General features: G+C 37.4%; 1 long non-coding RNA gene across 1 annotated transcript in view; it reads right to left on the bottom strand.

Annotated features, from left to right (window-relative positions):
- Window positions 1-1,683: 1,683 nt before the first annotated feature.
- Window positions 1,684-23,387, bottom strand: part of LOC131993640 (uncharacterized) — a 73,450-nt gene continuing 51,746 nt past the window's right edge. The window contains exon 3 of the long non-coding RNA XR_009396333.1: window positions 1,684-1,872. This is a non-coding gene — a long non-coding RNA (uncharacterized LOC131993640). The remainder of the gene's footprint in view (window positions 1,873-23,387) is intronic.

Genomic DNA, 23,387 nt, shown 5'->3' with positions numbered 1-23,387 from the left:
GATGTCTTCTGCCCTTCCACTGTCACAGCACCAGGGATCTAATTTCATTATTTTCCACAAGATTTGCTTGACTACTGCCGCCATGCTAGTGGCGCGCCATGGCCAGATGTTTATGCTATTTAAATGAGGAAGCAAAGCCTGTTGGGTAAACATAATTAAAGAAAGTTGAAGCTTTCTTTTTTTTTCTTCTTCTTACTTCTCCTCCTTCTTGCCCTCTCTTTGTCTACCTACCAGTCTCTCTCTCTTTCTCTTCCTTAACTTTACTTCATTAGACAAATTTCAATTAACATCAGAGCCACATGTTTCTCTGAGCAGGAGCACAAGGCCTGCACGGAGGGCTGGGTACGCAGAGAAGTGTGACGCGGTGGACGTCACGGGATGCACAGATGCTGCAGCCTGCACTTAACATGTAGAGTTTGTGCACAAACATCAGGGAAAAGAGCAGAAGAGGTAAAACAGAGGCAAAGTTGTTGGCTTTATTTTACATATGATACCAGCATCTCCAGAATATTTCTAAAAGTGAGCCCGATACGGCCTCAGGAAAAAAATGAAAACGGTGAAAATACTGCCAGCCAACCCCAGGTATGCAGGTTGTAAACATGTGGGTAGAAGTGTGGCTCTAATGTGTGTGTATGTGTCTGAATGTACTAAACCTTCTATATTCAATGGACTATATAATGAGACGTTTCCAGGATAGTGAATATGGAGGCTCATGAAGGACCAGGAGGTCTTTTTTGACTCTTGCAGACTCTTTTGGTCACCTGTATGCATAAATGGGTGGGGAAAAATGGAAAAGGTCTATGAAAACCATTGCTTTTGTATTTTTGTGCTGATGTCTGTTTGTAAATGCCTTTTCCAAACAAAATAAAAAATTACAAAAAAAAGAAAATACTGCCAGCTGGCCGTCGGAACACTAAATATCGATACTTGGCGGCCATGAATCGAAATAATATATTGCCACACAATTAACATCAGAGCCACATCCAAGAACTAATTATCTGAAAAGAACAGTGCTTTATAGAGCAAGTAAAATATGGAATGATTTACCACTTGATATCCTTCAAGAAAAAAGCAAAATATCCTACAAAAAGAAATTAAAGATGTACTTTGTCAGTGGTTAATGTTAGGTGTTGGGCTTATTATATTTTTTGGGGGTTATTTACATTTTTTTTGTTTATTTTGATTGAAAGGACGCTACTTTTTATAAAAGCGATGTTTGCCTGGATTCATGATGTCATTTTTTTTGTATTTTATTTGTTTTCTGATCAAATGCACTTGACCAATTTTTCCTAAACATTTAATCCAAATGGCTATAATTGAATGGTTTGATTCTGCAAACTGTCTTTTTAATTTGTGCAAAAAATGAACTTTGTGCTGCACTTTTCTAATATATTTTGGAATCTATTTTTACTGTTAAAGTTATTGTAGGACTGTTGAGTATTACTTCTTGGATTGTGGACCCCAGGAAGACTAGCGATCTGCCATGGCACAAGCTAATGGGGATCCTTTAATAAAAACGTAATAAAAACGGTAAATGATGCCACCTGCCACCATCAGGAATTCATTCACACACCGATGAACGCAGCATGATGAGCTTCACTGCTCTGTAACATCGCTCAAACATCAGAGAAAAGAGGAAAAACACAGGCAAAGTTTTTTTTTTTTCTTTTTTTTTCTCCCAGCACATGTTGACCGGTTATTAAAGTGCATCTGTTAAAAGTGTGTGTCATCATTCACAGCTCCATCCTACCTGTGCGGCTGATGAATCCAAACACCGTTGACCTTTGGCCCCTTCTGCGTGTGTGTGTTTATTAAAATCATCATCCGGCGCAGCCCAATCACACAGCCATTACTGTCCACGCCTGTCGCATGCTAAATAAGAGGAGAGACAGAGTAACAGAGAGAGAGAGAGAGAGAGAGAGACTGAGGGTAAATTAAATCACTCATGTCACGGTGCTAATAGGCCAGCTTCACTCTCCATGTAATTCCAGGGGCCGGCAAAAAAAATAAGTAAAAAAAATAGCAAGAACAATCTATTAGGGCCAATATCACAGACAAGAGGTCATTACAAGATTATGTAAACCAAGAGAGAGCGTTTCCATGCACTGGTCATTTACATGTGATTATTGCATCAGCAGAGATTTAACAAGGAGGGCGCCGCAGACGTGTCAAACTAAACACACAGACTCAGGGCGTGCACGGTGAATTATGTCACAAGTATATATATTATATAGAGGGGGACTTGATCTTCAAAATAAAAGCAAACGCACAGAAACTACACATCCCGACACCGCAGACTCTCAACTGCATTATGAAGCATTTTTTGTGGGAAAACACTGTAAGAAATATCACATTTTAATTTCAAACAATACAGCTGTCTCTGAAAGACCTCACAGCTCTCTCTGTGAGCTATTCCAACAATTTTCCAAAAGTATTTGAGTATTTTTCCCCTTATTATATATATGTATATATATATATATACATATATATATATATATATATATATATGATATGAAATGTTGTTAAAACCCAACAATACCGCAACAAAAACTTGATATTCACAAAGTTTGTGATGAATGAGAGGTTTTTTCTTCATGCAAAATAGATTTGAGCTTGTAAATTCAATCAACCTGCATGTTTAAGGGGCTTGACACAAAATGACCAAAAAATGACACAAATTACCAAAAAAGACACAAAATGACCAAAAAAATACACAAAATGACCCAAAAAAGACACAGAATGACTCCAAAGGACATAAAAAAAGACATAAAATGACCAAAAAAATTACACAAATTACCAAAAAATACACAAAATGACCCAAAAAAGACACAGAATGACTCCAAAAGACATAAAAAAGACATAAAATGACCCCAAGAAATACACAAATTACCAAAAAAAGACACAAAATGGCCATAAAATACACAAAATTGTTAGGATGCATGTTAGGATGTCAGGAAGTTGTTGAAAAAACATACAAAGTTAGGCTATTTTGGCGATTTTCAAAGCGGCCATGTGACCTCTGACATCATGCTATGTGAATGAAAACAGGCTCTCTAGGTTCCCACAAGTCTTCTCTTTACACACAGCTACTTTATGTGGTTTTTGCCTTAAACTGCACATTATCAGCATAGTTTTTTCTCATGTAGTACAAATTTGCCATTTCCGCCAACTGTATTTGAATATTTGTGCACACTGAGGTCCCTAAACAGGCTTTGAATTAAAAAAAAAATCTTCATGTGGGATGATGTTAGTCATCAGTAGCCAGTTCATTGCAGTGAGGCATTTCTTTAGTCTGGATCTCAGTGTATAAAATAACCTGCTGTGACCTCTGGGATAATCACAGCCTCATGAAACTTTACAACCACAAACTAGAGACAGGGAGCATTCACAGGATGTGCAGCTTTCCTAGGTATATTGACAATAAGGGGGTTTCTCAGCAGTTTGAAGAACAGAAGTGCTGGTCATCCAATCGCTGAAAAACACAGAAATCTCCAAAATGACCAAAGTTCATGAACCTAAATCTCAGCATAAGGGCTGTTTCCACAGCCGGCGAAGCAGTGTTGCAAACTTAGTGACTTTGTTGCTATAATTAGCAACTTTTTGGCATCAGAACAAGTCGAAGCGGCACATTCCTCCTGCAGCAGTCTCTCCCAGCTGCAATCACAGAGCCGGCTAACAGTTAGCTCTGTAGCAGTACAGTTGTATGTGTTAATAAGCTAACAGTTAGCTCTGTAGCAGTACAGTGTGTATGTGTTAACAGGCTAACAGTTAGCTCTGTAGCAGTACAGTGTGTATGTGCTAACAGGCTAACAGTTAGCTCTGTAGCGGTACAGTGTGTATGTGTTAATAGGCTAACAGTTAGCTCTGTAGCAGTACAGTGTGTATGTGCTAACAGGCTAACAGTTAGCTCTGTAGCAGTACAGTGTGTATGTGTTAACAGGCTAACAGTTAGCTCTGTAGCAGTACAGTGTGTATGTGCTAACAGGCTAACAGTTAGCTCTGTAGCAGTACAGTGTGTATGTGCTGCTGCTGCAGGAGGTGTTCACTTAGCGATCTCTGTTTGTTTACAACAAGCACCGGACACTCTGTGCACAGTTAGCGATGCCGGTTAATTCACGATCACTATGTTTATGATCAGTGGAGAAGCTGTGCATAATTAGCCATGCTGGTTTGTTTATGATCAGCTGAGGTTGTGCACAGTTAGCGACGGCTTGTGTCTCCAGTGTCCGTCGCAGCGATCACGCAGAGTGAGCGGACATTTGAGAGGGCGTGGCCTGAGATATGTAGATTCTTCTCTGTTGTTCAAAAGGTCTTTATATGTTGACGTCATATTCTGGAGGTTTTTTGGTCATTTTCATCCATTCCTGATATGAATAAAATTGCATTATTGAGCACCAAATGTGTGTAGCAAACGGTATCAACCGAAAAACTGCTGCAACAAGTTATGGGACACAGTTGAACATGATTATGACCCTTTTCTTATCCTGCTGTATCTTATTTTATATCATTTGTATTTTTATTTCTATTTCCCTGTTTTAATTGACTGTTTTTACTGTTTTCAATTGTGTCTTGCTGTTTTTAATGTGTATGTAGAGCACTTTGAGTTACCTTGTGTTGAATTGTGCTATACAAATAAACTTGCCTTGCCTTTATACACCATAACAGGCTTCAATAAATCAATAATTAATGCATTAAGTAATCTTAATTGGATGTTTTGAGATGATGTTCACCACTTATATTTGGCATTTATTGTTGACCTGCTATCTCCCCCTAAACATCCACTGCCCACAACCACCGAAAAGGTCTTTGAACAATAACAGGTTAAGGTGATGTGTGTATTTAGTAAACACACAGACTGCACGTTGAATTATGTCAAGTGTATATTATCGTGGGGGATTTGATCTTCAAAATAAAAGCAAACTCACGACAGCAACTCCTGTTTGCGAGGCGGCTTTTCAAATCAAAGGATTTATTCGCTGGTGCCCCCATTTAGCGGCGTGATTTGGGGGGACGCCTCGCCTCATAAAAGCCCTCGTTCTAACCAGCAGAAGCAGAAGCATCCATTTACTCCGTTTGATAGAAAACAGCCTATTCTCTGCCGCAGCGCAGCCGTCTTGATGGCTCAAATCTGCCGTGCAGCTCCAGCCATACAGGCACTTTTTAAGTATGCAGCGCGAGGCACATTGGATACCCTTTAGTGCACACGAACTGAGTAGCTGTCAAAAATACAACAGGCATCTCAAGTAATTATGCAGATTTATGCAAAACATTAACAAGAAGAATTAAAGGCACAAATGAGGTGGCTACACTTGAATTGTTAAGATTATGAATAATTACCATGAATCTTTTTGCTCTTAATATAACTTGTTTTTGATAAACAAAGCCTTAATTATCGGAATACTTTGGAGGATTCCGGTGACCTTCATTAATCTTAGACAACAAGTCTCCGGTGAGACTTGAGATGAGGCCGACGCACGTGCACACACATACACACACACCGACCGTGCATGCCCACACACACTCGTGCATGCCCACACACACACACACGTATAGGGTAAACACGCACGCATGGCAGCGCATATGCTAACTAGCCACTTCAGCCCGCAGCGAGGAGACAGACAGGTACGTCTCCTAGTTAAGCCAAGAGAGCTCCTCACACTCCCTGGTGTGTCCAGGTACACTAAGCCAGGAGGACAGATGCATGCACACACACACACACACACACACACACACACACACACAGCAGGTGACTCAGATGCTCCTTTGAGAATTGGCAGCACCAGGTTCTTCACTAATTACAATTACATCTCACTTCCCTCCCCTTTCCACTTTCCTCCAACTTTGGACATGAATATTCCAGCGGAGCCATTGTGTATTGGACACGCTGCTCAATATGTCCCATAATTAAAAGCATGATGTGCGAGATGAAAATACTAAGGGCGCTCAGACTCCGCTCGGAGCTCGCTCTCTAAAAAAATTAATTCAGCGCTTTTTTTCCCCACCCAAAAACCAACACAGTGGAGTGGAATGACCAAAATGACACAAAAAAGACACAAAATGACCAAAAAATGACACAAATGACCAAAAAAAGACACAAAATGACCAAAATATACACAAAATGACCCAAAAAAAGACGTAGAATGACCCCTTAAAGACGTAAAATGTCCAATAATGACACAAAAAAGACACAAAATAACCCAAAAAAACACAAATTACCAAAAAAGAAACAAAATGATAGAAAAAAGACACAGAATGACTCCAAATGACTTTTTTCCCACCAAAAAACCAACACAGTGGAGTGAAATGACCAAAAAATTACACAGATTACCAAAAAATACACAAAATGACCCAAAAAAAGACACAGAATGACTCCAAAAGACATACAAATGACATAAAATGACCAAAGAATTACACAAATTACCAAAAAAAGACAAAAAATGACCCAAAAAAAGACATAAAAATTACAAAAAAAAGACATAAAAATTACTAAAAAAAAAGACATAAAAATGACTAAAAAAAGACATACAATTACCATGGAATGACACAAGTTACCAAAAAAGACGTAGAATGGCCAAAAAAGAAAAAGAAGATACAAAATGACCAAAAAAGACCAAAAAAAGTGACCAAAAAACTAAGAAAAAAATGTTTTGACTGATGCTGAGGCCCGGTCAATAAATTAATTTAGGTAAAATTATAAAATTATTCAAATAAAACAATATACAATTACATCTCACTTCCCTCCCCTTTCCACTTTCCTCCAACTTTGGACATGAATATTCCAGCGGAGCCATTGTGTATTGGACACGCTGCTCAATATGTCCCATAATTAAAAGCATGATGTGCGAGATGAAAATACTAAGGGCGCTCAGACTCCGCAGCGGGAAAATAAAAAAATTAATTCAGCGCTTTTTTTCCCACCCAAAAACCAACACAGTGGAGTGGAACAGAAGACTTTAATCTGTGTACAAACTGCTGTTTTTAACTCGCTGCACAACAGCAAAAACCTCCTCGTTCTCTCATCAGTCAGGGATTTTTTTTTTTTTTTTTGTGTCAACGTTCCTTAAATATATACTGTCTCAAATTAAATTAGTCACATATGGAGAGATGATTTACAGCCAGTGTTTAACCCTCTGAGTCTATTTGATCTATTTTAAACTGTGTAGTAGTTCCTATTTCTGACTGAATGGGAAAGAAAACTACACATCCCGACTCTGCAGACTCTCAACTGCATCACTGCAGCATTTTTTGTGGGAAAACACTGTAAGAAATATCATTTCAACATTTCAACTTCAGACAACAGAGTTTTCTCTGAAAGACCTCGCAGCTCTCTTTTTGAGCTATTTTACAAATAAGTATTTATATATATATATATATATATATATATATATATATATATATATATATAATACATATACATATATATATATACACATATATATATATATATACATATATATATATATATATACATACATATATAATACATATACATATATATATATATATATATATATATAATACATATATATATATATATATATATACATATATACATATGATATGAAGTGACAGGTTGTTTATTCATGCAAAGTAGATTTGGGTTTGAAAATTCAATCAACCTGCATGTTTAAGGGGTTTGACACAAAATTACCAAAAGAAAACACAAAATGACCCCATAAAGACGTAAAATGACCAAAAATACCACAAAAAAGACACAAAATTACAAAAAAAATCACACAAATGACCAAAAAAAGATACAAAATGACCCAAAAAATTTACAAAATTATAGAAAAAATGACACAGAATGACTCCAAAAGACATAAAAATCACTAAATAAGAAACAGAATGACTCCTAAATACATAAAAATTGCTAAAAAAAAAAAGACGTAAAATGACCAAAAAATTACACAAATGACCAAAAAAGAGTTGAATGACCAAAAAACGACAAAAAAGTTACAAAATGACCAAAAAAAATACGTAGAATGACTCCAAAAGACATAAAAATGACTAAAAAAAGACGTAAAATGACCAAACGTTACACAAATTACCAAAAAAAGACACAAAATGACCAAAATGAAAATGAAAAAGACATAAAAAGGACATTTAAAAAAATGACACAAATTACCAAAAAAGACATAGAATGACCAAAAATGACCAGAAAAAACTACACAAAATGACCAAAAAAAATACACAAAATGACCATTTTTGACTGATGCTGAGGCCCGGTCATCAAATTAATTTAGGTAACACTATAAAATTATTCAAATAAAACAATAGACAGGTTATATAAATAAGACAAATATATGTTTATTCATTGATATACATATACGCTGTCAACTTAGCTCAGATATATTAGGAACAAGTATAACTCACATGTCATTACTATTTAAATATTATGCGTGACTAATACTATGAGATTAGTTTTGATTATTATTATGTGTGATGATCATAGCCAGTGGTGACTTTGCACCCTGTGATGCTTCAACAACGAGGTCTGGTCCCATGGGCGCAGGCACCCCGGGGTCCTGTCAATCAAACCTCTGTTGATTGTTTTTGTTTAGCTGTCATGTTGTTTTGTTTTTTTGTCGTCCTAATGATCCTTCACATAACTTCTGCAGAGAGTTATTACCCTCTGTTGTGTAGTGTTCATTCACACAGACACACACTTTAAGTACATTTTGATGCTGATACTTTTGTACTTTTACTTAAGTAAGTTTTGAATGCAGGACTTTTACTGTAGTGGAGTAATTTCACAGTGTGGTATTAGTACTTTTACTGCAGTAACAGATCTGAATACTTCTTCAACCTCTGAGCAAACTACACCACGGTCACATGATTTCAACGTCTCTACCGTTTTGTTTCAGACACTCTCCGACAAGCTAATCAGCAGTTTTTGACAAACTAGCCTAATAAATAGTTTTTAACCTAATCTACAATCTACAAGAGTTTGCAAGAGCTGTGAGGCGGATTAGTGAGAGATTTCCCGTCCATAGTCTCATTTAACATCTATTTAAGTCGTTTTGTCTCTTTCTTTGGTCATTTTGTGTCATTTTTGGTCATTTTGTGTCTTTTTTTTTGGTCATTTTGTGTCTTTTTTTTTGGTCATTATGTGTCTTTTTTCTGTAATTTGTTTAATTTCTTGTGATTTAAAGTATTTGCGGTTTATTTGTTTTTTGGGTCATTTTGTGTGTGTTTGTGGTAATTTGTGTCTTTTTTGTATTTTTATGTCTTTTTTCTGTCATGTGTCTTTTTGTGATAATATTGTGTCATTTGGGTCATTTTGTGTCATTATTTGGTCATGTCTTTTTTGGTAATATTATGTCTTTATTTGGTAGTTTAAGGTCTTTTTGGGTCCTTTTCTGCTCATATAATTGTGTAGAATTCCTTTTTACAGTACATATACTTGTTAAGACCATTAGTCTCCTTTCAAAGACAAATTATTTATTATATATGATAGCATTTTGTCCTACCTTCAGTAAAAAAAAACACTTCAAACTTATTTAACACATTGATTTTATGGGCTGCACATGTGCCCTTTCTTGTAAAAAAGAACAAAAAAACAAAAAAAAGAACAAAAATCAAACCAAAATAAATGAGAATAAAACAAAGGAAGGCAGGCATCAAACAGAACAGAAGTCATGTGAACAGAGTGTAGTGCTGCTGTCCTGGGGCTCCGTTTCCTGACAGCACCTTGGACTAGACACTCTTAACAATGTATGCAAAGTTTTGTGCCTTTTTGGGTCATTTGGTGTATATTTTGGTAATTTTGTGTCTTTTTTTGATAATATGTGTCATTTTGGGGGCATTTAGTGTCTTTTTTTGGTAATTTTTGTGTCTTTTTTTGTAATTTTTTTTGTTTTTTTGGGTCATTTTTGGTAATTTGTGTCATGTTTTGGTAATTTTACATCTTTTTGGGGTCATTTTCTCTCTTTCTATGGTAATTTTGTGTCATTTTTTGGTAATTTTGTGTCTTTTTTGGTAATTGTATGTCTTTTTTAGTAATTTTGTGGTCTTTTTTGGTCATTTTGTGTCTATTTTCTGTAATTTGTCTAATTTTTTCTGTAATTTAAAGTATTTTTGGGTCACTTTGTGTGTGTTTTTTGGGGTCATTTTGTGTGTGTGTGTGTGTGTTTTTGTAATTTGTGTCATTTTTTGATAATATATCTTTTTGGGTCATTTTGTGTCATTATTTTTTTCTAAATGATATCACAGTGTAAATAAAACAATAATTGTACAATATTTAGAGGATTATACAGGTGTTACAGCTGAATGAAAGACAAATGATTTTTGTCCTTCCTTCAGCAAAAAAACAAAAACTTCAAACTTATTTAACACATTGATTTTATGGGCTGCACATGTGCCCTTTCTTGTAAAAAAGAACAAAAAAACAAAAAAAAGAACAAAAATCAAACCAAAAGAAATGAGAATAAAACAAAGGAAGGCAGGCATCAAACAGAAGAGAAGTCATGTGAACAGAGTGTAGAGCTGCTGTCCTGGGGCTCTGTTTCCTGACAGCACCTTGGACTAGACACTCTCGTAGTTGCATGCCAAGTCCCCCCCTCCCCCACCCCCCCCTCCTTCTCCACAGCCCGACTCACGACCGCCCCGACCACCTCGCCCCCCCAGGAAGTGAGGTCAGTCCGGGTGCTGAGTTGGAGGTTGGGGCTGCCCTCCAGCGCTGAGACTCAGGCCAGTTTTCTTCTCACTTCCTCTCCCTGCTGCTGCTTTAAGGTTTGAGCCGGGGTTGGATGGGGGAGTGGGGGGGGGGGGGGGGGGCTTCACACCTCCCAAGGCGTTTAAAAAAAAAGGCATTCACCCTGAGCGAGACACCTCCACAGTCAGACGCCGGGGCAGGAGGCGCAGTAGCCGGCCAACATTTAGCATCCTGCCGCCGAGCAGGAAGTGGGAAAAGGTCCTGGAAAGTTCCACCGACTGACTACAAAAGAGGTAGACATCGCCCCGAACCACTCACGAGAGGTCAGCTATTTATTTGTTTCCCCTCCTCCCTCCTGGCGGGCGAGGTTACAGCGTGGAAAGGTGAGCCTGAGCTGATCCGGTGCTGCAGGAGGGCAGCCGTCACCTCGAGCGCCGGCCAGCATCCAGCAGCTCCAGTGTGTCCAGGATGAAAGGCGGACTGTACCAGTATTGATGTGGGAGAAAATGAACCGACTCCTGCATCGATCCGCACACAGCAAAATGTAGAAATAGAAACGGTAAATCTGGCTCTCTTGACTAACAGCTTAACGGCGGCCATCTTTTTCCCCCCCTCCCCTCCTCTCCTCTTTTTTTTTTTTTTTTTTTTTTTTTTGCTCTTTTTGCCTTCTATGTAAACTGGGCCAATATTTCTCCATTGATGTTTTCTAGAGGGCAGTAAAGCATTTGAAAGCTATATTGGCTTGTTTTGTTCTCCTCCACATGACGGATGCTGTGTTGTCCTGATCAATAGCGGCTGAGTTACTGTTCAGGTGGCTCTGATTAGGGACAGCAGAGCATCACACATGTCCACTCATCACACAGGGAAGGATAAGGAGTCTGACTGAGTCTATGTGGAAACATGATTTAAGTTGGATAAAGCTACAGTTTGCAAACTGCTTGATATTTGGTCATTTTGTCTCTTTTTGTGGTCATTTGAGAACTTTTTGGGGTCATTTTGTGTCATTTTTTCGGTTATTTTGTGTAGTTATTAGGTCAATTTGAGTCTTACGGTCTTTTTGTATCTTTTCTGGTCATTTTAGGACTTTTTTGGTCATTTTGTGTATTTTTAGTCATTTTGTGTCAATTTTTGGTCATTTGTGTCTGTTTAAGTCATTTAAGGTCTTTTGGGGGTAATTTTTTGGTCATTTTGTGAGTTTTTTGGTCATTTTCTTTTTTGGGTCATTTTTGCCTTTTGTGTCTTTTTGGGAACTTTTTGTGTCTTTACTGGGTCATTTTGTGTATTTTTAGTCATTTTGTGTCACTTTTTTGTACTTTGTGTCTGTTTAAGTCATTTAAGGTCTTTTGGGTTAATTTTTGTATTTTTTTGGTCATTTTGTGTCTTTTTTGGGTCATTTGTGTAATTTTTTTGGTCATTTTGTATCTTTTTGGTAAGTCTGTGTCTTTTTGTGTCTGTTTTGTTTATTTTTTGGTCATTTTGTGTCTCTTGGTAATTTTAGGTCTTTTTGGGTCATTTTGAAAGTTCCAATAACAAGTATAAAACACAGAAATACAAGTATTAATTTGAACAAAACTAGCTTACTGTATCAAACCTCTCCAGCTCCTATGGAAACATATGGTGGGATGAAATGTTTTAAAGATTCTTGATGCCTCCATATGTTTATTGTTGTGTGTCACTGATGTGATGTTAAATAAAAAGACGGTGACCTCCGTTTCATGATCATCGTAAGGGAGAAAATCTCTACGAAATAAAAGTGAAATATGTTTTCAGAGGAGCTTTGTACTGTCTTCAAGAGATCCTCCAGTCATTTTAATATGAAACATTCTGTCTGTCGGTTCACCACAAACATTTCTGTCAGCCCTGAAAAGAAAAATCTAACTTTATAGCAGTTTAAGGAGGTAAAACATCCACCACTTCCCTCCTCTGACACAATGATTAGGAGGTTAAAAAGCTTCAATTTTAAAGTTCAGCCCTAATCAGAATGGAGCTGAAAGAGCCGGGACATTTAATGGTACATTTAGTGAGATTTTCCTGTCCTGTATAGTAGAAAATAACCATAACATATCTGCAGAGGTTCTGTCTGTGGAGGAGCGTTCCTGATCAATACCAATTACTTTTTTCCTCCTTTTTTTTGCAGCCAGTTGCTGAGATTTCTGGCTTTCAGTCGTCCTTTTTCTACCATGTCAGTTATTCTTGAATTCCCCCAAAAACACACACAAAACCTCAATTATTTGCATTTTCATTTTCATCATTTCTCAGCAATGGATCACAGTCCTACACACAGTATTATATGTTATATGTAAGTTTCCATCCAAACAAAAAGACAAAGAACTATTATAATTCTCCTAATTTTCATCACAACATGAGTCTCATCATGCCAGAGACCTCCTTATAGCATGAGCCTCTGGCGAGGACCCCCTATTACAAAATGTATTTTAAATGACATGTACATTATGAAGACAAATACCAAAAACAAACACGCAGCTTCTTAATATACCAACAAAGACAGAAGATGACACAAAAAAGACCTAAAATGATTAAAAAAAGACACAAAAAAAGAAACAAAATGACACAAAAAAGACCTAAAATGAGCAAAAAAGACACAAAATTATCAAAAAATCCTTAAAGTTTGTCTATACCAACATAAAAAAGAATGAAGACTTCAGTGCTGCAGCCACTTCCCAGTCAACTTTCCCATAATGCACCAGTGTAACCACAGAGGCGTATGTGCCCCCTGGTACCATGGAGAGCACCACCACAGAATATAGCCATCATTTGTCAATAATATGTTTTAAATGAAGGGACTATATTACAAGCAAAAGGCCTTTTTAACTTATGCTCACCTACAATGATATGAACACAAAATGACTCAAAATGACCCAAAAAAGACACAAAATGACCCCAAAATGATGTAAAATTGCAAGAAAATTAAACAAATTACCAAAGACACAACATGACACAAAAAGGACACAAAATGTCCCAAAAAAGACGTAAAATTACAAAAAAGTGACACAAATTACCAAAAAAAGACACAAAATGTCCCAAAAGACACACAAACTGACCCAAAAAGGACACAAAATGACTCAAAAAGATGCAAACTGACCCAAAAAAAGACACAAAATGACTAAAAAAAGACACAAAATGACACAAAAAAGACACAAACTGGCCCAAAAAAGACACAAAATGACACAAAAAAGACACAAAATTACACAAAAAGGACACAAAATGCCCCCAAAAAGACAAAATTACAAAAAAGTGACACAAATGACCAAAAAAAGACACAAAATGGCCCAAAAGACACACAGAATTACCCAAAAAGGACACAAAATGACCCCAAAAGACACAAAATGGCCCAAAAGACACAGAATTATCCACAAACTACACAAACTGACACAAAAAGGACACAAAATTACCAAAAAGTGACACAAATTACCAAAAAGACACAAAATGGCGCAAAAGACACACAAACGGACCCAAAAAGGACACAAAATGACTAAAAAAAGACACAAAATGACACAAAATGACTCAAAAAAGACACAAACTGACCCAAAAAGGACACAAAATGACTAAAAAAAGACACAAACTAACCCAAAAAGACATAAAATTACAAAGAAGTGACACAAATGGCCAAAAAGACACAAAATTGCCCAAAAGACACACAGAATTACCCCCAAACTACACAAAATGACCCAAAAAGACACAAAATGGCCCAAAAGACACAGAATTATCCACAAACTACACAAACTGACACAAAAAGGACACAAAATTACAAAAAAGTGACACAAATTACCAACAAAAGACACAAAATGGCCCAAAAGACACACAAACTGACCCAACTAAATTACTTAAAAAAGACACAAAATGACGAAAAAAGACACAAAATAAGAAGACAAAATGACAAAAAAACCCACAGAAGACACAAAATGACTCAAAAAAGACACAAAATGTGCTTCTAATATGCCTGATTTCTCTCTAGTTTGTCTCGGTGCCATTTGCAGAGAGACTTCAGCGCTGCAGCCACTTCCCAGTCACCTATCCCATAATGCACCAGTGTAACCACAGAGGCGTATGTGCAACATATTGCTCAGACTCTGACCCCGCCGCCTCCCTAATTAGGCCTAAGTGAAGTGCTGTTGTTGTCTTCGAGCCCCCTGCCCTCACCTGCAGTTACCTGCTCCAACATGGAGAAACTGCCAGCGCTGCCATTTGTGCTCCGGTGTGTGTGTGTCTGCCTGCACGCTCCCATGTGGCCCTCACACACACACACACACACACACACACAGGAACACACTATGAGAGGAGTGTGCCCCCACCTCCAGGCAAACAGATGTCCCCTTTAGCTAGCATGTCCACGTTTACACACAAACACACATCCGAGGCAACATGGATGTTCACAAAAGACTGTGAAATGAAGTCTTCCGTCTGCTCTGTTCACACTGCAGCTCAATCTGTCCCACTTGAGATGGTTTTTCTGCCTCACATGTCACACTGAGCCGCTACTTTCTCACTTCCTGTTGTTGTTTTTTGGATACAAATAAGCAAAAAAGCACAAAAAATCTGAGTTTATCTACAGAAGAGGAGGATTTTTTTTTCATTTTTATTATGCAGTTTGAGAAAAAAATAGCCATGATTATAAAAAAAAGACACAAAATGACCGAAAAAAAGACACAAAATGACCGAAAAAGACAAAAAAATTACATAAAAAGACACAAAATGACAAAAAAGACACAAAATTACAAAAAGACACATAATGACCAAAATGACCAAAAAAAGCCACAAAATGACCAAAAAAGACACAAAATTACAAAGACACAAAATGACCAAAAAAGACACCAAATTACCCAAATAAGACACAAAGTTACCCAAAAAAGACACACAATTACCCAAAAAGACACAAAATTACCCAAAAAAGACACAAAATTACCCAAAAAAGACATATAATGACCAAAATGACCAAAAAAAGCCACAAAATGACCAAAAAAGACACAAAATTACAAAGACACAAAATGACCAAAAAAGACACCAAATTACCCAAATAAGACACAAAGTTACCCAAAAAAGACACACAATTACCTAAAAAGACACAAAATGACCAAAAAGACACAAAATTACCCAAATAAGACACAAAATGACCTAACAGACTTAAAATCACAAAAAAAATGACACAAATGACCAAAATAGACACAAATTTGCCGAAAAAAAAACACACAATTACCCAAAAAGACACACATTTACCAAAAAAAGACACAAAATTACCCAAAAAAGACTGAAAACCACCAAAAAAGACTAAAAAAGACACAAAATGACCCCAAAAATGACAGAAATGAACAAAAATAGATACAAAATGACCCCAAATGACACAAAAAAGCCTAAAATCACCAAAAAAGACTCAAAATGATCCAAAAAAGGCCTAAAATCATCAAAAAAATGACACAAATGACCAAAAAAAAACGTAAAATAACAAAAAATGAAATAAATATTGTGATGATTTCTGCAGATACAGCATGCTGTTTTTGTGATAAGTGTTCTGTGATACGATACAGAGGTTTCACCCTAGAATAGACATGAGAGTCTCCTTTAAGAAACAAACATTACAAAATGTGCTTTTGCTTGAAAACGGTGCCAAAAAACCTGACTTGCCATCAAAAAAAAATGGTATGCATCTATATTTAAATAGACATTTTCCCTGTCTGTCTCTCTCACACACACACACACACACACACACACAGTTACTCAGCCTGCCTTTATTTGTGGTTTTGCCATTACCGGAGGTTTTATGTGTGTGTGAAAGAGAAGCAGCATGCAGTGCATTTGTAAGAGAGGCTCGACCCGACAAATATATTCGGCTCCCAGTATCACCGGAGAGAACCAAAATTCATGTAAAACACCGGTAACTCCCGGTGCTTTTTAAAAAGGATCGGCTGATACGGGATAATGACAGAGATTTCAGCTTGATTATGGGAGCCGTCCCCATCAAATATTCCATTCCCTCTTTCACATTCAGGCTTTATGGAGAGAGAAAAAAGAGAGAAAAGAGAGAAAAGAAGCAGAGCAACGTAGCTGGAGCTGCAGCAATCTATGTTCATGTAGGTGCAGAGAAAAAAAAGGGGAATATGTGTAAGATTAAGTGAGTTTCAGTCGTTTTGGATACACAAAAATAAAGAAAAATTTAATATTTTAAAATGCTTTTATGACACTTTGTCGTTGCTGAAAGTCTTTTTTTTCTTTAAAAAAAAAAAAATTAATTGTTTTAATATATCCAGCACTTAAATCCAACACTTTTAACATCAAGAACATATGGCAGTAATAAAAAATTGTATTAAGATATAACAGGACCAAAATAAGTGAATAATTAAATAAATGTAGATAGCAAAAAAATAAATAAACACTACATTTTACAGATATTGCACAATCAGTGGAAGACGTGTTCATGTAGGTGGGGAGAAAAAAAGGGGGAATATGTGTAAAAATCAAGTGAGGTTCAGTTGTTTTGGAAACACAAAAATATAGAAAAAATGTAATCTTACTTTTAAAAAAATGCTTTTATGACACTTTGTCGTTGATTGTGTGTGATCCTGTCATCAACTCTGGTTTTTATTCTAGTGGGACTCTGTTTTATTTGTCTCTTCTGTATTTAGCGTAACAATTTTTGTCATTTTGTTTCTTTGTAAGTGATTTTGTGGCATTTTTGCTCATTTGGTGTCTTTTTTTGGACATTTTGTGTCTTGTTGTGTCTTTTTGTGTCTTCTGTTTTTTGTCATTTTGTGTCTTTTTCTATTTTTTTGTGTCTTTTTTTAGTCATTTTGTGTCTTTTTGTATCTTTTTTAGTCATTTTGTGTATTTTTTTGGTCATGTTGTGTCTTTTTTGTCATTTTGCGTCTTTTGTAGTCATTTTGTGTCTTTTTTTTAGTTATTTTGTGTCTTCTTCTGTGGGGTTTTTTGTCATTTTGTCTTCTTATTTTGTGTCTTTTTTGGTCATTTTGTGTCTTCTTTTGTCATTTTGTGTCTTTTTTAAGTAATTTAGTTTTTTTTCTGTCATTTTGTGTCCTTTTTGTCATTTTGTGTCTTTTTTCAGTCATTTTGTGTCTTTTTTTGGTGATTTTGATGCTGCCTCCAGCGGCCCCCAGGTAATTTAAATTTTGAGATCCCTGCTCTACATTAACCAAATTTAGACTTGGCACTGCTCTTACAATTTGCATCTTCTTTATCATCTTCCTCTTTTTTTTCAGGATATCTCCACACAGAGTGAGAGACCGCTGGGCGTTGCCGTGGCCGACTTGGTGACGTGAACTTGGCGACACGTCCGCAGCGGCGCTTCTCAGAATCGTCCAGCAGCAGTTATCTGCTCCGCTCCACTAAATATGGAAACCAAAATGCTACCACAGCTCTAATTTTAAACATCCTGTGGCCGCCATGTTTTTCCGCCTTAATACAGTCGCTGCCACAAGAGACACAGGAGCAGCGGTGGAAAAGTACATTTACTCAAGTACTGTACTTAAGTACAATTTTGAGGTGCTTGTTTTTTACTTGAGTATTTCAATATATGTAACTTTATACTTCTACTCCACTACATTTAGAGGCAAATATTGTACTTTTTCTCCACCACATTTTGCTCAAATTAATACTCTTGTATTTCTGTGTTTTATAATTATTATTGCAACTTTCAAAATGACCCAAAAAAGACACAAATTACCAAAAAGACGACACAAAATGATCCGAAAAAAGACATAAAATGACCAAAAAATACACAATATGACCAAAAAGACACAAATTACCAAAAGAAGACAAAAAATGATCCGAAAAAAGACATTAAAAGACCAAAGAATACACAAAATGACACAAAAAGATACAAAATGATCTGAAAAAAGACATAAAATGACCCAAAAAATACACAAAATGACAAAAAAGACACAAATTACCAAAAAATTGTCACTAGCACTTATTGATGCACTAATAGCTCTTACTGCACTATACCTTGATTGTTTGCTTTTTTTCTTCCTGTAAGTCGCTAGTCTGCTAAATGACTAAATGTAAATGAAAATGTAAAAAAGACAAAAAAATTACCCAAAAAGACACAAAATTATCTGAAAAAAGATATAAAATGACAGAAAAATACACAAAATGATCCCAAAAAAGACACAAATTACCAAAAAAAAGACACAAAAAGACCAAAAAAGACACAAAAACAATACAAAATGACCCCAAAAAAGACATTAAATGACCAAAAAAGGCAGAAAAAGGATCCCAAAAAAGACATAAAATTACCAAAAAAGACACAAAAAGACATAAAATTACCAAAAAGATCAAGCAGTTTGCAAACTGTAGCTTTATCCAACTTAATTCTCAGATCATTGGCTTATTTTTTCCATGGTGCTCTAATATATGCTGAGAATAAGTTGCCTGACTGGGTAGACGGTGAACCTGCCCATCAAACTGTTGGCAACTTTCATCCATTTCCAAGTTTGGAGGTAAATTAAGTTCTGTTCTCCTGTATGTAAAAAGCCCAGAGCACAAAGGTTGTAAATGGAGAGAAAAAAGAGTGGAGGTCAACAACAAGTCAAAGCGACCATCTCCTTTTATTTCCCTCCGAGCAATTTAGAGCGACACAGACGTCTGCTTGGGGAACCTATTGGATTCATGTTGATAACCTGCGAGATAAATATGCTAAAACATTGGTGTGTGAGGAGGAGAGGGCGAGTGGGAACAAGGAGAGGCTGAGGGAGAAAGAAGGAGGTGCAACAGGCTCACACATAATCAGAAGTTGCTGGTAATGTGCAGGCATTCACCCATTGGACGAACATCTTTCACTTTATTAGCATGACAAAGAACACAATCATTTTGGATATGCCTGAATGCCGTTTTCATTAACTTCCCAATGATTTATTAACAAAAGTGTCAGGAATGCTGTGAAAGCTGCAGGCCTCGGCCAAAAACCAAAAAAAAAAAAAAAAGAAATTGAACAAGAAACAGAGAAAAAATAATGCAAAGCAGATAAAGAAATGTCATCTTAGGAAATGAATAAAGAGAGAGCAGGATGAGGAGTGAATATGGGGTTAAAAGGTATTCGGTTTTATAACAGCGGATCCCATTCTAAATGTAAAGTATATCCAGTTAATTATGACATTCATTAGGTTTTAACACAGCACATTCAGACTGAGACTCCCAGCTGGGAAACGTTCTCCAGTCGGCTAATAGGGAATTCCATCAGCCATGGCGGAGAACCAGCCTCGTATGGTTTCACACACTCTGAATGTATGAAATTTAAAAAAGGAGCACCAGTAGAGGAGTCAAGTACAGCTGCTGACCCTCTGTTCTTGGACCAAATACATTAAAACATCTGCAGTTGTTACCTAAAAGTATCTTATAATTACCGTAGCTTTGAAAACTTGAAGTCATTCATTAAATCAGGGTTCTCATACTCAAATTACCAGGGGGCCGCTGGAGGCAGTATCAAAATGACCCAAAAAAGACAAAAAAAGACACAAAATTACAAAAGAAATACACAAAATTAGCAAAAAAGACACAAAATTATTTTAAAAAAGCAACAAAATGACCCAAGAAAGACACAAAATGACAGAAAAAAACTAAATTACTTTTAAAAAAGCAACAAAATGACAAAAAGACACAGAATTACCAAAAAAAGACACAAAATTATTTAAAAAAGACACAAAATGACAGAAAAAAACTAAATTACTGTAAAAAGACACAAAATGACCAAAAAAATAAACAAAACGACCAAAAAAAATACACAAAATTACTAAAAAGGACACAAAATGATTTAAAAAAGACACAAAATTACAAAAAAAAGACACAAAATTACAAAAAAAATTACCAAAAAAAGTAATTAAAGGGACCTTCCACACAACACGGTAAAGTGCCATTCATATAAAACTCACATTAAACTTTCATATCAAGGTGGGGGCCAAAAAATATCGTACGAGGGCCGCAATTGGCCCGTGGGCCACGAGTTTGAGACCTATGGATTAAAACATAATGCCGTCATCCTCAGTGTCAGAGTTAATTTGATTTCTGTCAGCAGGGCCGGCTCTAGCCCATTTGGTGCCCTCGGCAAGATCCATTCGTGTTGAACAGCTCCGCTTGCTGTTTCACGGAGGGGGGAACTCCCATTTTTGTTTGCCCATGGTGCCAACCAGGCTATAATACAACTGTCTGTCTATATAATTATTAACTTACAAGTCAACTCGCAAAGAAGCCCAGCTGGAGACGCTAACAAACTTAGAGACAAGAGAGACAATGAAAGTGAAAACCGCTCGAAAAATGTGCTTAACTGTGTTAAGCTAGCTTTGCTTTATTTCAACCTAGCTAGCAAGCTAATACAAATGAAACGTCTTCACACAAAACGGCATTTAAAAAAAGATTGGGACTTCTCCTCCTCCTCTTTTCTTCTCTTTCGATACTGCGCACTGGAGAGCTTTGACGGCCGTTTCATCTTGCAAGATTTATCAAAACATAACGTGTCTGTCACTTGACGTGACCTGACCTTTGTGACAGCGATCTGACCGTCTAAAGGGGGGCAAGGCAATGACCACACGTCACGTGACTCAGCACCACAAGTTAGAAAATGTCATTGTTTATCTGTTTCTTTATTTTGTTAATATTTATTATTTCAAGATGTATGTGTGCATGTATGTATATGTGTACGTACAGATGTGTATGTGGGGATGGGAGGGGTAGGTTTTGTAATTTTTTTTGTCTGTTTTTACTCTGTTTTCCTCCTCCCCAACATCAGCTCCATCTACCAGCTCTTCCATTATATCAGTATAAAAATACAAGGAAAATAAGAACAGTTAAGAATGAAAAAGAGAAAAGCTTGTTGCTGAAAGCTGCAGCAGCAGCCTGATCCTTCCACTGTTTCCTGAGTAAGTTATGAGCAGCAGGAACTCTACATGACTCATAGTCCTGTTTTGTTTGGATCCCTATTTGATCACGGTTTGCTTTTTATGAATTCATTTTTCATTGGGGTTCTTGGCTGGCTGCACCAGTGTAACAGCCCAAAAGGCCTGGCTGGGAGTCCCCCATCACCACCTTCACCCACAACACAAACAGTAACAAAGGAAAGAAGGGGAACCTGACAAGTGTTTTAAAAGATGGAGCTTTTCCACCGCTGAGCTGATGAACGACTCTCCCCCTCACAGTCCCTCTGAAAAAAAACAGCCAATGAAAATAAGCTCAACAGTGCAATTTGGAGGGCCTTATAAATCAATCGCGGTGAGTACACATATTTCCGTGTGTGGGGAGAATTTATATGTTTAATTACCGAGCGCAGGTGCCGGGCCCTGGCTTTACTCATTACAGTAAGATATATGAACGCCGGCGAGAGCCTGGATAGCGCAGGACAAAAGGGAGGACAAAGTAATTAGCCGGCTCTTATTTAATGGGACCCTTCCTCAAGTCGTTCCCGGCTCCCGTCGCGGCTCCTCGTCCATATGCTTCAATTCAAAAGTCATTTCATAAAGGACCACTGGTGGCAGGTAGCACAGCAGCAATTAACACTGGCGGGAAATGGGATCGGCGGGGATTGAAAATGAAGTGTTAAACACTATGTAATATTTGATTGTCCAGCTTTTTCTTACCACAACCCCCCCTCCCCCTCCCCCTCCCTCTCTTCCCTCCTGGATGGATTTTCCCAGAGAGATGGAGCGCCAGGCGCTGGGATTCCCTGCTGAGAGCGACGAGGCTGCTAATGCCGTTGGCCACAGAGTGGTCGAGGTTGGTTTTGGCTGCGTGTGTGTGTGTATTTGGCCAAAGTGTGTGTTTATCCTCCCATGACCTGCAAGTGGACTTGGCGGTAGATTGATTCAGCTTTGGCTATCCTGAGGAGCCTGTCTGTGTGTGTGTGTGTGTGTGTGTGTTAAACTCACCTGTATTGTGTGCAAAGGCTAGTAGACATTAGACTTTTTTGAAAAGATTATTAATCATCAATTATTAAGAAAAAATATTTAATACATAAGTAAAAGATTGCTGTGTGTGTGTGTGTGTGTGTGTGTGTCTGTGCGTGTGTGTCTGTGCGTGTGTGTCTGTGCATGTGTTTGTATGTGTGTGTTTGTGAGTGAGTGAGTGAGTGAGTGAGTGAGTGAGTGTGTGTGTGTGTTTGTGTGTGTGTGTGTGTGTGTGTGTGTGTGTGTTTGTGAGTGAGTGAGTGAGTGAGTGAGTGAGTGAGTGGGTGAGTGAGTGTGTGTTCAGTGTGTGTGTGTGTGTTTGTGTGTGTGTGTGTGTGTGTGTGTGTGTGTGTGTGTGTTTGTGAGTGAGTGAGTGAGTGAGTGAGTGGGTTTGCTGTGTCTGTGTGTGGGTGTGTTCAATAATTAATTATTAAGAAAAAATATTAAATACATAAGTATAAGATTGCTCTGTGTGTGTGTGTCTGTGCGTGTGTGTGTGTGTGTGTGTGTGAGTGTGTGTGTTTGCTGTGTTTGTGTGTGTGTGTGTGTGTGTGTGTCTGTGTGTCTGTGCGTGTGTGTGTGTGAGTGTGAGTGTGTGTGTTTGCTGTGTTTGTGTGTGTGTGCGTGTGTGTGTGTGTGTGTGTTCGTGTGTGTGTGTAGGTGTGCGTGTTTATCTGAGTGAGTGAGTGAATGAATGAGTGTGTGTGTGTGTGTGTGTGTGTGTGTGTGTGTGTGTGTGTGTGTGTGTGTGTCTGCGTGCGTGTGTGTGAAACTCAAGTACCACCTGTACTGTGTGTGAAGGCTCACAGACATTGTAAATAGTTGGAAAATCA

This window comes from Centropristis striata, chromosome 20 (assembly GCF_030273125.1).
Source record: "Centropristis striata isolate RG_2023a ecotype Rhode Island chromosome 20, C.striata_1.0, whole genome shotgun sequence".
NCBI lineage: Eukaryota > Metazoa > Chordata > Actinopteri > Perciformes > Serranidae > Centropristis > Centropristis striata.
This window is presented reverse-complemented; position numbering and strand designations above follow the sequence as displayed.